Source organism: Limanda limanda, chromosome 7 (assembly GCF_963576545.1).
Source record: "Limanda limanda chromosome 7, fLimLim1.1, whole genome shotgun sequence".
NCBI lineage: Eukaryota > Metazoa > Chordata > Actinopteri > Pleuronectiformes > Pleuronectidae > Limanda > Limanda limanda.
In genome coordinates, this window is record NC_083642.1 from 26,968,772 (window position 1) to 26,978,771 (window position 10,000).

General features: G+C 45.4%; 29 non-coding genes and 1 pseudogene across 29 annotated transcripts; all 30 read right to left on the minus strand.

Annotated features, from left to right (window-relative positions):
• Window positions 1-118: 118 nt before the first annotated feature.
• Window positions 119-237, minus strand: LOC133006128 (5S ribosomal RNA). Its single transcript, XR_009678679.1, has one exon. It is a non-coding gene; the product is annotated as a 5S ribosomal RNA (ribosomal RNA).
• Window positions 238-451: 214 nt separating this feature from the next.
• LOC133007258 (5S ribosomal RNA) lies at window positions 452-570 on the minus strand. Its single transcript, XR_009679744.1, has one exon. It is a non-coding gene; the product is annotated as a 5S ribosomal RNA (ribosomal RNA).
• A 214-nt stretch (window positions 571-784) lies between these two features.
• LOC133005975 (5S ribosomal RNA) lies at window positions 785-903 on the minus strand. Its single transcript, XR_009678536.1, has one exon. It is a non-coding gene; the product is annotated as a 5S ribosomal RNA (ribosomal RNA).
• Window positions 904-1,117: 214 nt separating this feature from the next.
• Window positions 1,118-1,236, minus strand: LOC133007040 (5S ribosomal RNA). The gene has a single exon (XR_009679538.1). It is a non-coding gene; the product is annotated as a 5S ribosomal RNA (ribosomal RNA).
• Window positions 1,237-1,450: 214 nt separating this feature from the next.
• LOC133006467 (5S ribosomal RNA) lies at window positions 1,451-1,569 on the minus strand. Its single transcript, XR_009678995.1, has one exon. It is a non-coding gene; the product is annotated as a 5S ribosomal RNA (ribosomal RNA).
• A 214-nt stretch (window positions 1,570-1,783) lies between these two features.
• LOC133007329 (5S ribosomal RNA) lies at window positions 1,784-1,902 on the minus strand. Its single transcript, XR_009679808.1, has one exon. It is a non-coding gene; the product is annotated as a 5S ribosomal RNA (ribosomal RNA).
• Window positions 1,903-2,116: 214 nt separating this feature from the next.
• On the minus strand, window positions 2,117-2,235 carry LOC133006140 (5S ribosomal RNA). The gene has a single exon (XR_009678690.1). It is a non-coding gene; the product is annotated as a 5S ribosomal RNA (ribosomal RNA).
• A 214-nt stretch (window positions 2,236-2,449) lies between these two features.
• On the minus strand, window positions 2,450-2,568 carry LOC133006381 (5S ribosomal RNA). Its single transcript, XR_009678915.1, has one exon. It is a non-coding gene; the product is annotated as a 5S ribosomal RNA (ribosomal RNA).
• A 214-nt stretch (window positions 2,569-2,782) lies between these two features.
• On the minus strand, window positions 2,783-2,901 carry LOC133007189 (5S ribosomal RNA). The gene has a single exon (XR_009679677.1). It is a non-coding gene; the product is annotated as a 5S ribosomal RNA (ribosomal RNA).
• A 214-nt stretch (window positions 2,902-3,115) lies between these two features.
• On the minus strand, window positions 3,116-3,234 carry LOC133005925 (5S ribosomal RNA). Its single transcript, XR_009678488.1, has one exon. It is a non-coding gene; the product is annotated as a 5S ribosomal RNA (ribosomal RNA).
• Window positions 3,235-3,449: 215 nt separating this feature from the next.
• LOC133007330 (5S ribosomal RNA) lies at window positions 3,450-3,568 on the minus strand. Its single transcript, XR_009679809.1, has one exon. It is a non-coding gene; the product is annotated as a 5S ribosomal RNA (ribosomal RNA).
• Window positions 3,569-3,782: 214 nt separating this feature from the next.
• LOC133006153 (5S ribosomal RNA) lies at window positions 3,783-3,901 on the minus strand. Its single transcript, XR_009678701.1, has one exon. It is a non-coding gene; the product is annotated as a 5S ribosomal RNA (ribosomal RNA).
• A 214-nt stretch (window positions 3,902-4,115) lies between these two features.
• Window positions 4,116-4,234, minus strand: LOC133007311 (5S ribosomal RNA). The gene has a single exon (XR_009679791.1). It is a non-coding gene; the product is annotated as a 5S ribosomal RNA (ribosomal RNA).
• A 214-nt stretch (window positions 4,235-4,448) lies between these two features.
• Window positions 4,449-4,567, minus strand: LOC133006834 (5S ribosomal RNA). Its single transcript, XR_009679342.1, has one exon. It is a non-coding gene; the product is annotated as a 5S ribosomal RNA (ribosomal RNA).
• Window positions 4,568-4,781: 214 nt separating this feature from the next.
• Window positions 4,782-4,900, minus strand: LOC133005926 (5S ribosomal RNA). Its single transcript, XR_009678489.1, has one exon. It is a non-coding gene; the product is annotated as a 5S ribosomal RNA (ribosomal RNA).
• Window positions 4,901-5,114: 214 nt separating this feature from the next.
• LOC133006162 (5S ribosomal RNA) lies at window positions 5,115-5,233 on the minus strand. Its single transcript, XR_009678710.1, has one exon. It is a non-coding gene; the product is annotated as a 5S ribosomal RNA (ribosomal RNA).
• A 214-nt stretch (window positions 5,234-5,447) lies between these two features.
• LOC133006468 (5S ribosomal RNA) lies at window positions 5,448-5,566 on the minus strand. The gene has a single exon (XR_009678996.1). It is a non-coding gene; the product is annotated as a 5S ribosomal RNA (ribosomal RNA).
• Window positions 5,567-5,780: 214 nt separating this feature from the next.
• Window positions 5,781-5,899, minus strand: LOC133007331 (5S ribosomal RNA). Its single transcript, XR_009679810.1, has one exon. It is a non-coding gene; the product is annotated as a 5S ribosomal RNA (ribosomal RNA).
• A 214-nt stretch (window positions 5,900-6,113) lies between these two features.
• LOC133006164 (5S ribosomal RNA) lies at window positions 6,114-6,232 on the minus strand. Its single transcript, XR_009678712.1, has one exon. It is a non-coding gene; the product is annotated as a 5S ribosomal RNA (ribosomal RNA).
• A 214-nt stretch (window positions 6,233-6,446) lies between these two features.
• Window positions 6,447-6,565, minus strand: LOC133006382 (5S ribosomal RNA). Its single transcript, XR_009678916.1, has one exon. It is a non-coding gene; the product is annotated as a 5S ribosomal RNA (ribosomal RNA).
• Window positions 6,566-6,779: 214 nt separating this feature from the next.
• Window positions 6,780-6,898, minus strand: LOC133007190 (5S ribosomal RNA). Its single transcript, XR_009679678.1, has one exon. It is a non-coding gene; the product is annotated as a 5S ribosomal RNA (ribosomal RNA).
• Window positions 6,899-7,112: 214 nt separating this feature from the next.
• LOC133007793 (5S ribosomal RNA) lies at window positions 7,113-7,221 on the minus strand (annotated as a pseudogene).
• Window positions 7,222-7,436: 215 nt separating this feature from the next.
• On the minus strand, window positions 7,437-7,555 carry LOC133007332 (5S ribosomal RNA). Its single transcript, XR_009679811.1, has one exon. It is a non-coding gene; the product is annotated as a 5S ribosomal RNA (ribosomal RNA).
• Window positions 7,556-7,769: 214 nt separating this feature from the next.
• On the minus strand, window positions 7,770-7,888 carry LOC133006176 (5S ribosomal RNA). The gene has a single exon (XR_009678723.1). It is a non-coding gene; the product is annotated as a 5S ribosomal RNA (ribosomal RNA).
• Window positions 7,889-8,102: 214 nt separating this feature from the next.
• On the minus strand, window positions 8,103-8,221 carry LOC133007002 (5S ribosomal RNA). The gene has a single exon (XR_009679501.1). It is a non-coding gene; the product is annotated as a 5S ribosomal RNA (ribosomal RNA).
• Window positions 8,222-8,435: 214 nt separating this feature from the next.
• On the minus strand, window positions 8,436-8,554 carry LOC133006835 (5S ribosomal RNA). Its single transcript, XR_009679343.1, has one exon. It is a non-coding gene; the product is annotated as a 5S ribosomal RNA (ribosomal RNA).
• A 214-nt stretch (window positions 8,555-8,768) lies between these two features.
• On the minus strand, window positions 8,769-8,887 carry LOC133005928 (5S ribosomal RNA). Its single transcript, XR_009678491.1, has one exon. It is a non-coding gene; the product is annotated as a 5S ribosomal RNA (ribosomal RNA).
• A 214-nt stretch (window positions 8,888-9,101) lies between these two features.
• LOC133006163 (5S ribosomal RNA) lies at window positions 9,102-9,220 on the minus strand. Its single transcript, XR_009678711.1, has one exon. It is a non-coding gene; the product is annotated as a 5S ribosomal RNA (ribosomal RNA).
• A 214-nt stretch (window positions 9,221-9,434) lies between these two features.
• On the minus strand, window positions 9,435-9,553 carry LOC133007496 (5S ribosomal RNA). Its single transcript, XR_009679964.1, has one exon. It is a non-coding gene; the product is annotated as a 5S ribosomal RNA (ribosomal RNA).
• Window positions 9,554-9,767: 214 nt separating this feature from the next.
• Window positions 9,768-9,886, minus strand: LOC133006188 (5S ribosomal RNA). Its single transcript, XR_009678734.1, has one exon. It is a non-coding gene; the product is annotated as a 5S ribosomal RNA (ribosomal RNA).
• Window positions 9,887-10,000: the final 114 nt, after the last annotated feature.

Consider the following 10,000-nt stretch of genomic DNA (forward strand, 5'->3'; position numbering starts at 1 on the left):
CAGGGTTCCATATCCTTGTTTTCTTTGATGTTGAGTCTTTCCTGCTCTTTCCAAGATGTTTCTCCTTTAAAGCAGCAGCAACCGTTCCCTCTGCTGGTTGCAAAGCAAATTCGAAAAAAGCTTACAGCACCTGGTATTCCCAGGCGGTCTCCCATCCAAGTACTAACCAAGCCCGACCCTGCTTAGCTTCCGAGATCAGACGAGATCGGGCGTGCTCAGGGTGGTATGGCCGTAAGCGAAAAACTCAACCCACAATACCTTATTTATACATGTGAACCACCACCACCATCATCAAATCATGACAATTATCAAACATTTCCATCAGTAATAATGTCAGGGTTCCATATCCTTGTTTTCTTTGATGTTGAGTCTTTCCTGCTCTTTCCAAGATGTTTCTCCTTTAAAGCAGCAGCAACCGTTCCCTCTGCTGGTTGCAAAGCAAATTCGAAAAAGCTTACAGCACCTGGTATTCCCAGGCGGTCTCCCATCCAAGTACTAACCAAGCCCGACCCTGCTTAGCTTCCGAGATCAGACGAGATCGGGCGTGCTCAGTGTGGTATGGCGGTAAGCGAAAGACTCAACCCACAATACCTTATTTATACATGTGAACCACCACCACCATCATCAAATCATGACAATTATCAAGCATTTCCATCAGTAATAATGTCAGGGTTCCATATCCTTGTTTTCTTTGATGTTGAGTCTTTCCTGCTCTTTCCAAGATGTTTCTCCTTTAAAGCAGCAGCAACCGTTCCCTCTGCTGGTTGCAAAGCAAATTCGAAAAAGCTTACAGCACCTGGTATTCCCATGCGGTCTCCCATCCAAGTACTAACCAAGCCCGACCCTGCTTAGCTTCCGAGATCAGACGAGATCGGGCGTGCTCAGGGTGGTATGGCCGTAAGCGAAAGACTCAACCCACAATACCTTATTTATACATGTGAACCACCACCACCATCATCAAATAATGACAATTATCAATCATTTCCATCAGTAATAATGTCAGGGTTCCATATCCTTGTTTTCTTTGATGTTGAGTCTTTCCTGCTCTTTCCAAGATGTTTCTCCTTTAAAGCAGCAGCAACCGTTCCCTCTGCTGGTTGCAAAGCAAATTCGAAAAAGCTTACAGCACCTGGTATTCCCAGGCAGTCTCCCATCCAAGTACTAACCAAGCCCGACCCTGCTTAGCTTCCGAGATCAGACGAGATCGGGCGTGCTCAGTGTGGTATGGCCGTAAGCGAAAGACTCAACCCACAATACCTTATTTATACATGTGAACCACCACCACCATCATCAAATCATGACAATTATCAAGCATTTCCATCAGTAATAATGTCAGGGTTCCATATCCTTGTTTTCTTTGATGGTGAGTCTTTCCTGCTCTTTCCAAGATGTTTCTCCTTTAAAGCAGCAGCAACCGTTCCCTCAGCTGGTTGCAAAGCAAATTCGAAAAAGCTTACAGCACCTGGTATTCCCAGGCGGTCTCCCATCCAAGTACTAACCAAGCCCGACCATGCTTAGCTTCCGAGATCAGACGAGATCGGGCGTGCTCAGGGTGGTATGGCCGTAAGCGAAAGACTCAACCCACAATACCTTATTTATACATGTGAACCACCACCACCATCATCAAATCATGACAATTATCAATCATTTCCATCAGTAATAATGTCAGGGTTCCATATCCTTGTTTTCTTTGATGGTGAGTCTTTCCTGCTCTTTCCAAGATGTTTCTCTTTTAAAGCAGCAGCAACCGTTCCCTCTGCTGTTTGCAAAGCAAATTCGAAAAAGCTTACAGCACCTGGTATTCCCAGGCGGTCTCCCATCCAAGTACTAACCAAGCCAGACCATGCTTAGCTTCCGAGATCAGACGAGATCGGGCGTGCTCAGGGTGGTATGGCCGTAAGCGAAAGACTCAACCCACAATACCTTATTTATACATGTGAACCACCACCACCATCATCAAATCATGACAATTATCAAGCATTTCCATCAGTAATAATGTCAGGGTTCCCTATCCTTGTTTTCTTTGATGGTGAGTCTTTCCTGCTCTTTCCAAGATGTTTCTCCTTTAAAGCAGCAGCAACTGTTCCCTCTGCTGGTTGCAAAGCTTATTCGAAAAAGCTTACAGCACCTGGTATTCCCAGGCGGTCTCCCATCCAAGTACTAACCAAGCCCGACCCTGCTTAGCTTCCGAGATCAGACGAGATCGGGCGTGCTCAGGGTGGTATGGCCGTAAGCGAGAGACTCAACCCACATTACCTTATTTATACATGTGAACCACCACCACCATCATCAAATCATGACAATTATCAATCATTTTCATCAGTAATAATTTCAGGGTTCCATATCCTTGTTTTCTTTGATGTTGAGTCTTTCCTGCTCTTTCCAAGATGTTTCTCCTTTAAAGCAGCAGCAACCGTTCCCTCTGCTGGTTGCAAAGCAAATTCGAAAAAGCTTACAGCACCTGGTATTCCCAGGCGGTCTCCCATCCAAGTACTAACCAAGCCCGACCCTGCTTAGCTTCCGAGATCAGACGAGATCGGGCGTGCTTAGGGTGGTATGGCCGTAAGCGAAAGACTCAACCCACAATACCTTATTTATACATGTGAACCACCACCACCATCATCAAATCATGACAATTATCAAGCATTTCCATCAGTAATAATGTCAGGGTTCCATATCCTTGTTTTCTTTGATGGTGAGTCTTTCCTGCTCTTTCCAAGATGTTTCTCCTTTAAAGCAGCAGCAACCGTTCCCTCTGCTGGTTGCAAAGCAAATTCGAAAAAGCATACAGCACCTGGTATTCCCAGGCGGTCTCCCATCCAAGTACTAACCAAGCCCGACCATGTTTAGCTTCCGAGATCAGACGAGATCGGGCGTGCTCAGGGTGGTATGGCCGTAAGCGAAAGACTCAACCCACAATACCTTATTTATACATGTGAACCACCACCACCATCATCAAATCATGACAATTATCAAACATTTCCATCAGTAATAATGTCAGGGTTCCATATCCTTGTTTTCTTTGATGTTGAGTCTTTCCTGCTCTTTCCAAGATGTTTCTCCTTTAAAGCAGCAGCAACCGTTCCCTCTGCTGGTTGCAAAGCAAATTCGAAAAAGCTTACAGCACCTGGTATTCCCAGGGGGTCTCCCATCCAAGTACTAACCAAGCCCGACCCTGCTTAGCTTCCGAGATCAGACGAGATCGGGCGTGCTCAGGGTGGTATGGCCGTAAGCGAAAAACTCAACCCACAATACCTTATTTATACATGTGAACCACCACCACCATCATCAAATCATGACAATTATCAATCATTTCCAATCAGTAACAATGTCAGGGTTCCATATCCTTGTTTTCTTTGATGGTGAGTCTTTCCTGCTCTTTCCAAGATGTTTCTCTTTTAAAGCAGCAGCAACCGTTCCCTCTGCTGTTTGCAAAGCAAATTCGAAAAAGCTTACAGCACCTGGTATTCCCAGGCGGTCTCCCATCCAAGTACTAACCAAGCCAGACCATGCTTAGCTTCCGAGATCAGACGAGATCGGGCGTGCTCAGGGTGGTATGGCCGTAAGCGAAAGACTCAACCCACAATACCTTATTTATACATGTGAACCACCACCACCATCATCAAATCATGACAATTATCAAGCATTTCCATCAGTAATAATGTCAGGGTTCCCTATCCTTGTTTTCTTTGATGGTGAGTCTTTCCTGCTCTTTCCAAGATGTTTCTCCTTTAAAGCAGCAGCAACTGTTCCCTCTGCTGGTTGCAAAGCTTATTCGAAAAAGCTTACAGCACCTGGTATTCCCAGGCGGTCTCCCATCCAAGTACTAACCAAGCCCGACCCTGCTTAGCTTCCGAGATCAGACGAGATCGGGCGTGCTCAGGGTGGTATGGCCGTAAGCGAGAGACTCAACCCACATTACCTTATTTATACATGTGAACCACCACCACCATCATCAAATCATGACAATTATCAATCATTTTCATCAGTAATAATTTCAGGGTTCCATATCCTTGTTTTCTTTGATGTTGAGTCTTTCCTGCTCTTTCCAAGATGTTTCTCCTTTAAAGCAGCAGCAACCGTTCCCTCTGCTGGTTGCAAAGCAAATTCGAAAAAGCTTACAGCACCTGGTATTCCAAGGCGGTCTCCCATCCAAGTACTAACCAAGCCCGACCCTGCTTAGCTTCCGAGATCAGACGAGATCAGGCGTGCTTAGGGTGGTATGGCCGTAAGCGAAAGACTCAACCCACAATACCTTATTTATACATGTGAACCACCACCACCATCATCAAATCATGACAATTATCAATCATTTCCATCAGTAATAATGTCAGGGTTCCATATCCTTGTTTTCTTTGATGGTGAGTCTTTCCTGCTCTTTCCAAGATGTTTCTCCTTTAAAGCAGCAGCAACCGTTCCCTCAGCTGGTTGCAAAGCAAATTCGAAAAAGCTTACAGCACCTGGTATTCCCAGGCGGTCTCCCATCCAAGTACTAACCAAGCCCGACCATGTTTAGCTTCCGAGATCAGACGAGATCGGGCGTGCTCAGGGTGGTATGGCCGTAAGCGAAAGACTCAACCCACAATACCTTATTTATACATGTGAACCACCACCACCATCATCAAATCATGACAATTATCAAACATTTCCATCAGTAATAATGTCAGGGTTCCATATCCTTGTTTTCTTTGATGTTGAGTCTTTCCTGCTCTTTCCAAGATGTTTCTCATTTAAAGCAGCAGCAACCGTTCCCTCTGCTGGTTGCAAAGCAAATTCGAAAAAGCTTACAGCACCTGGTATTCCCAGGGGGTCTCCCATCCAAGTACTAACCAAGCCCGACCCTGCTTAGCTTCCGAGATCAGACGAGATCGGGCGTGCTCAGGGTGGTATGGCCGTAAGCGAAAAACTCAACCCACAATACCTTATTTATACATGTGAACCACCACCACCATCATCAAATCATGACAATTATCAATCATTTCCATCAGTAATAATGTCAGGGTTCCATATCCTTGTTTTCTTTGATGTTGAGTCTTTCCTGCTCTTTCCAAGATGTTTCTCCTTTAAAGCAGCAGCAACCGTTCCCTCTGCTGGTTGCAAAGCAAATTCGAAAAAGCTTACAGCACCTGGTATTCCGAGGCGGTCTCCCATCCAAGTACTAACCAAGCCCGACCCTGCTTAGCTTCCGAGATCAGACGAGATCGGGCGTGCTCAGGGTGGTATGGCCGTAAGCGAAAGACTCAACCCACAATACCTTATTTATACATGTGAACCACCACCACCATCATCAAATCATGACAATTATCAAGCATTTCCATCAGTAATAATGTCAGGGTTCCATATCCTTGTTTTCTTTGATGGTGAGTCTTTCCTGCTCTTTCCAAGATGTTTCTCCTTTAAAGCAGCAGCAACCGTTCCCTCAGCTGGTTGCAAAGCAAATTCGAAAAAGCTTACAGCACCTGGTATTCCCAGGCGGTCTCCCATCCAAGTACTAACCAAGCCCGACCATGCTTAGCTTCCGAGATCAGACGAGATCGGGCGTGCTCAGGGTGGTATGGCCGTAAGCGAAAGACTCAACCCACAATACCTTATTTATACATGTGAACCACCACCACCATCATCAAATCATGACAATTATCAATCATTTCCATCAGTAATAATGTCAGGGTTCCATATCCTTGTTTTCTTTGATGGTGAGTCTTTCCTGCTCTTTCCAAGATGTTTCTCTTTTAAAGCAGCAGCAACCGTTCCCTCTGCTGTTTGCAAAGCAAATTCGAAAAAGCTTACAGCACCTGGTATTCCCAGGCGGTCTCCCATCCAAGTACTAACCAAGCCAGACCATGCTTAGCTTCCGAGATCAGACGAGATCGGGCGTGCTCAGGGTGGTATGGCCGTAAGCGAAAGACTCAACCCACAATACCTTATTTATACATGTGAACCACCACCACCATCATCAAATCATGACAATTATCAAGCATTTCCATCAGTAATAATGTCAGGGTTCCCTATCCTTGTTTTCTTTGATGGTGAGTCTTTCCTGCTCTTTCCAAGATGTTTCTCCTTTAAAGCAGCAGCAACTGTTCCCTCTGCTGGTTGCAAAGCTTATTCGAAAAAGCTTACAGCACCTGGTATTCCCAGGCGGTCTCCCATCCAAGTACTAACCAAGCCCGACCCTGCTTAGCTTCCGAGATCAGACGAGATCGGGCGTGCTCAGGGTGGTATGGCCGTAAGCGAGAGACTCAACCCACATTACCTTATTTATACATGTGAACCACCACCACCATCATCAAATCATGACAATTATCAATCATTTTCATCAGTAATAATTTCAGGGTTCCATATCCTTGTTTTCTTTGATGTTGAGTCTTTCCTGCTCTTTCCAAGATGTTTCTCCTTTAAAGCAGCAGCAACCGTTCCCTCTGCTGGTTGCAAAGCAAATTCGAAAAAGCTTACAGCACCTGGTATTCCCAGGCGGTCTCCCATCCAAGTACTAACCAAGCCCGACCCTGCTTAGCTTCCGAGATCAGACGAGATCGGGCGTGCTTAGGGTGGTATGGCCGTAAGCGAAAGACTCAACCCACAATACCTTATTTATACATGTGAACCACCACCACCATCATCAAATCATGACAATTATCAAGCATTTCCATCAGTAATAATGTCAGGGTTCCATATCCTTGTTTTCTTTGATGGTGAGTCTTTCCTGCTCTTTCCAAGATGTTTCTCCTTTAAAGCAGCAGCAACCGTTCCCTCTGCTGGTTGCAAAGCAAATTCGAAAAAGCATACAGCACCTGGTATTCCCAGGCGGTCTCCCATCCAAGTACTAACCAAGCCCGACCATGTTTAGCTTCCGAGATCAGACGAGATCGGGCGTGCTCAGGGTGGTATGGCCGTAAGCGAAAGACTCAACCCACAATACCTTATTTATACATGTGAACCACCACCACCATCATCAAATCATGACAATTATCAAACATTTCCATCAGTAATAATGTCAGGGTTCCATATCCTTGTTTTCTTTGATGTTGAGTCTTTCCTGCTCTTTCCAAGATGTTTCTCCTTTAAAGCAGCAGCAACCGTTCCCTCTGCTGGTTGCAAAGCAAATTCGAAAAAGCTTACAGCACCTGGTATTCCCAGGGGGTCTCCCATCCAAGTACTAACCAAGCCCGACCCTGCTTAGCTTCCGAGATCAGGCGTGCTCAGGGTGGTATGGCCGTAAGCGAAAAACTCAACCCACAATACCTTATTTATACATGTGAACCACCACCACCATCATCAAATCATGACAATTATCAATCATTTCCAATCAGTAACAATGTCAGGGTTCCATATCCTTGTTTTCTTTGATGGTGAGTCTTTCCTGCTCTTTCCAAGATGTTTCTCTTTTAAAGCAGCAGCAACCGTTCCCTCTGCTGTTTGCAAAGCAAATTCGAAAAAGCTTACAGCACCTGGTATTCCCAGGCGGTCTCCCATCCAAGTACTAACCAAGCCAGACCATGCTTAGCTTCCGAGATCAGACGAGATCGGGCGTGCTCAGGGTGGTATGGCCGTAAGCGAAAGACTCAACCCACAATACCTTATTTATACATGTGAACCACCACCACCATCATCAAATCATGACAATTATCAAGCATTTCCATCAGTAATAATGTCAGGGTTCCCTATCCTTGTTTTCTTTGATGGTGAGTCTTTCCTGCTCTTTCCAAGATGTTTCTCCTTTAAAGCAGCAGCAACTGTTCCCTCTGCTGGTTGCAAAGCTTATTCGAAAAAGCTTACAGCACCTGGTATTCCCAGGCGGTCTCCCATCCAAGTACTAACCAAGCCCGACCCTGCTTAGCTTCCGAGATCAGACGAGATCGGGCGTGCTCAGGGTGGTATGGCCGTAAGCGAGAGACTCAACCCACATTACCTTATTTATACATGTGAACCACCACCACCATCATCAAATCATGACAATTATCAATCATTTTCATCAGTAATAATTTCAGGGTTCCATATCCTTGTTTTCTTTGATGTTGAGTCTTTCCTGCTCTTTCCAAGATGTTTCTCCTTTAAAGCAGCAGCAACCGTTCCCTCTGCTGGTTGCAAAGCAAATTCGAAAAAGCTTACAGCACCTGGTATTCCAAGGCGGTCTCCCATCCAAGTACTAACCAAGCCCGACCCTGCTTAGCTTCCGAGATCAGACGAGATCGGGCGTGCTTAGGGTGGTATGGCCGTAAGCGAAAGACTCAACCCACAATACCTTATTTATACATGTGAACCACCACCACCATCATCAAATCATGACAATTATCAATCATTTCCATCAGTAATAATGTCAGGGTTCCATATCCTTGTTTTCTTTGATGGTGAGTCTTTCCTGCTCTTTCCAAGATGTTTCTCCTTTAAAGCAGCAGCAACCGTTCCCTCAGCTGGTTGCAAAGCAAATTCGAAAAAGCTTACAGCACCTGGTATTCCCAGGCGGTCTCCCATCCAAGTACTAACCAAGCCCGACCATGTTTAGCTTCCGAGATCAGACGAGATCGGGCGTGCTCAGGGTGGTATGGCCGTAAGCGAAAGACTCAACCCACAATACCTTATTTATACATGTGAACCACCACCACCATCATCAAATCATGACAATTATCAAACATTTCCATCAGTAATAATGTCAGGGTTCCATATCCTTGTTTTCTTTGATGTTGAGTCTTTCCTGCTCTTTCCAAGATGTTTCTCATTTAAAGCAGCAGCAACCGTTCCCTCTGCTGGTTGCAAAGCAAATTCGAAAAAGCTTACAGCACCTGGTATTCCCAGGGGGTCTCCCATCCAAGTACTAACCAAGCCCGACCCTGCTTAGCTTCCGAGATCAGACGAGATCGGGCGTGCTCAGGGTGGTATGGCCGTAAGCGAAAAACTCAACCCACAATACCTTATTTATACATGTGAACCACCACCACCATCATCAAATCATGACAATTATCAATCATTTCCATCAGTAATAATGTCAGGGTTCCATATCCTTGTTTTCTTTGATGTTGAGTCTTTCCTGCTCTTTCCAAGATGTTTCTCCTTTAAAGCAGCAGCAACCGTTCCCTCTGCTGGTTGCAAAGCAAATTCGAAAAAGCTTACAGCACCTGGTATTCCGAGGCGGTCTCCCATCCAAGTACTAACCAAGCCCGACCCTGCTTAGCTTCCGAGATCAGACGAGATCGGGCGTGCTCAGGGTGGTATGGCCGTAAGCGAAAGACTCAACCCACAATACCTTATTTATACATGTGAACCACCACCACCATCATCAAATCATGACAATTATCAAGCATTTCCATCAGTAATAATGTCAGGGTTCCATATCCTTGTTTTCTTTGATGGTGAGTCTTTCCTGCTCTTTCCAAGATGTTTCTCCTTTAAAGCAGCAGCAACCGTTCCCTCAGCTGGTTGCAAAGCAAATTCGAAAAAGCTTACAGCACCTGGTATTCCCAGGCGGTCTCCCATCCAAGTACTAACCAAGCCCGACCATGCTTAGCTTCCTAGATCAGACGAGATCGGGCGTGCTCAGGGTGGTATGGCCGTAAGCGAAAGACTCAACCCACAATACCTTATTTATACATGTGAACCACCACCACCATCATCAAATCATGACAATTATCAATCATTTCCATCAGTAATAATGTCAGGGTTCCATATCCTTGTTTTCTTTGATGTTGAGTCTTTCCTGCTCTTTCCAAGATGTTTCTCCTTTAAAGCAGCAGCAACTGTTCCCTCTGCTGGTTGCAAAGCTTATTCGAAAAAGCTTACAGCACCTGGTATTCCCAGGCGGTCTCCCATCCAAGTACTAACCAAGCCCGACCCTGCTTAGCTTCCGAGATCAGACGAGATCGGGCGTGCTCAGGGTGGTATGGCCGTAAGCGAGAGACTCAACCCACATTACCTTATTTATACATGTGAACCACCACCACCATCATCAAATCATGACAATTATCAATCATTTTCATCAGTAATAATTTCAGGGTTCCATATCCTT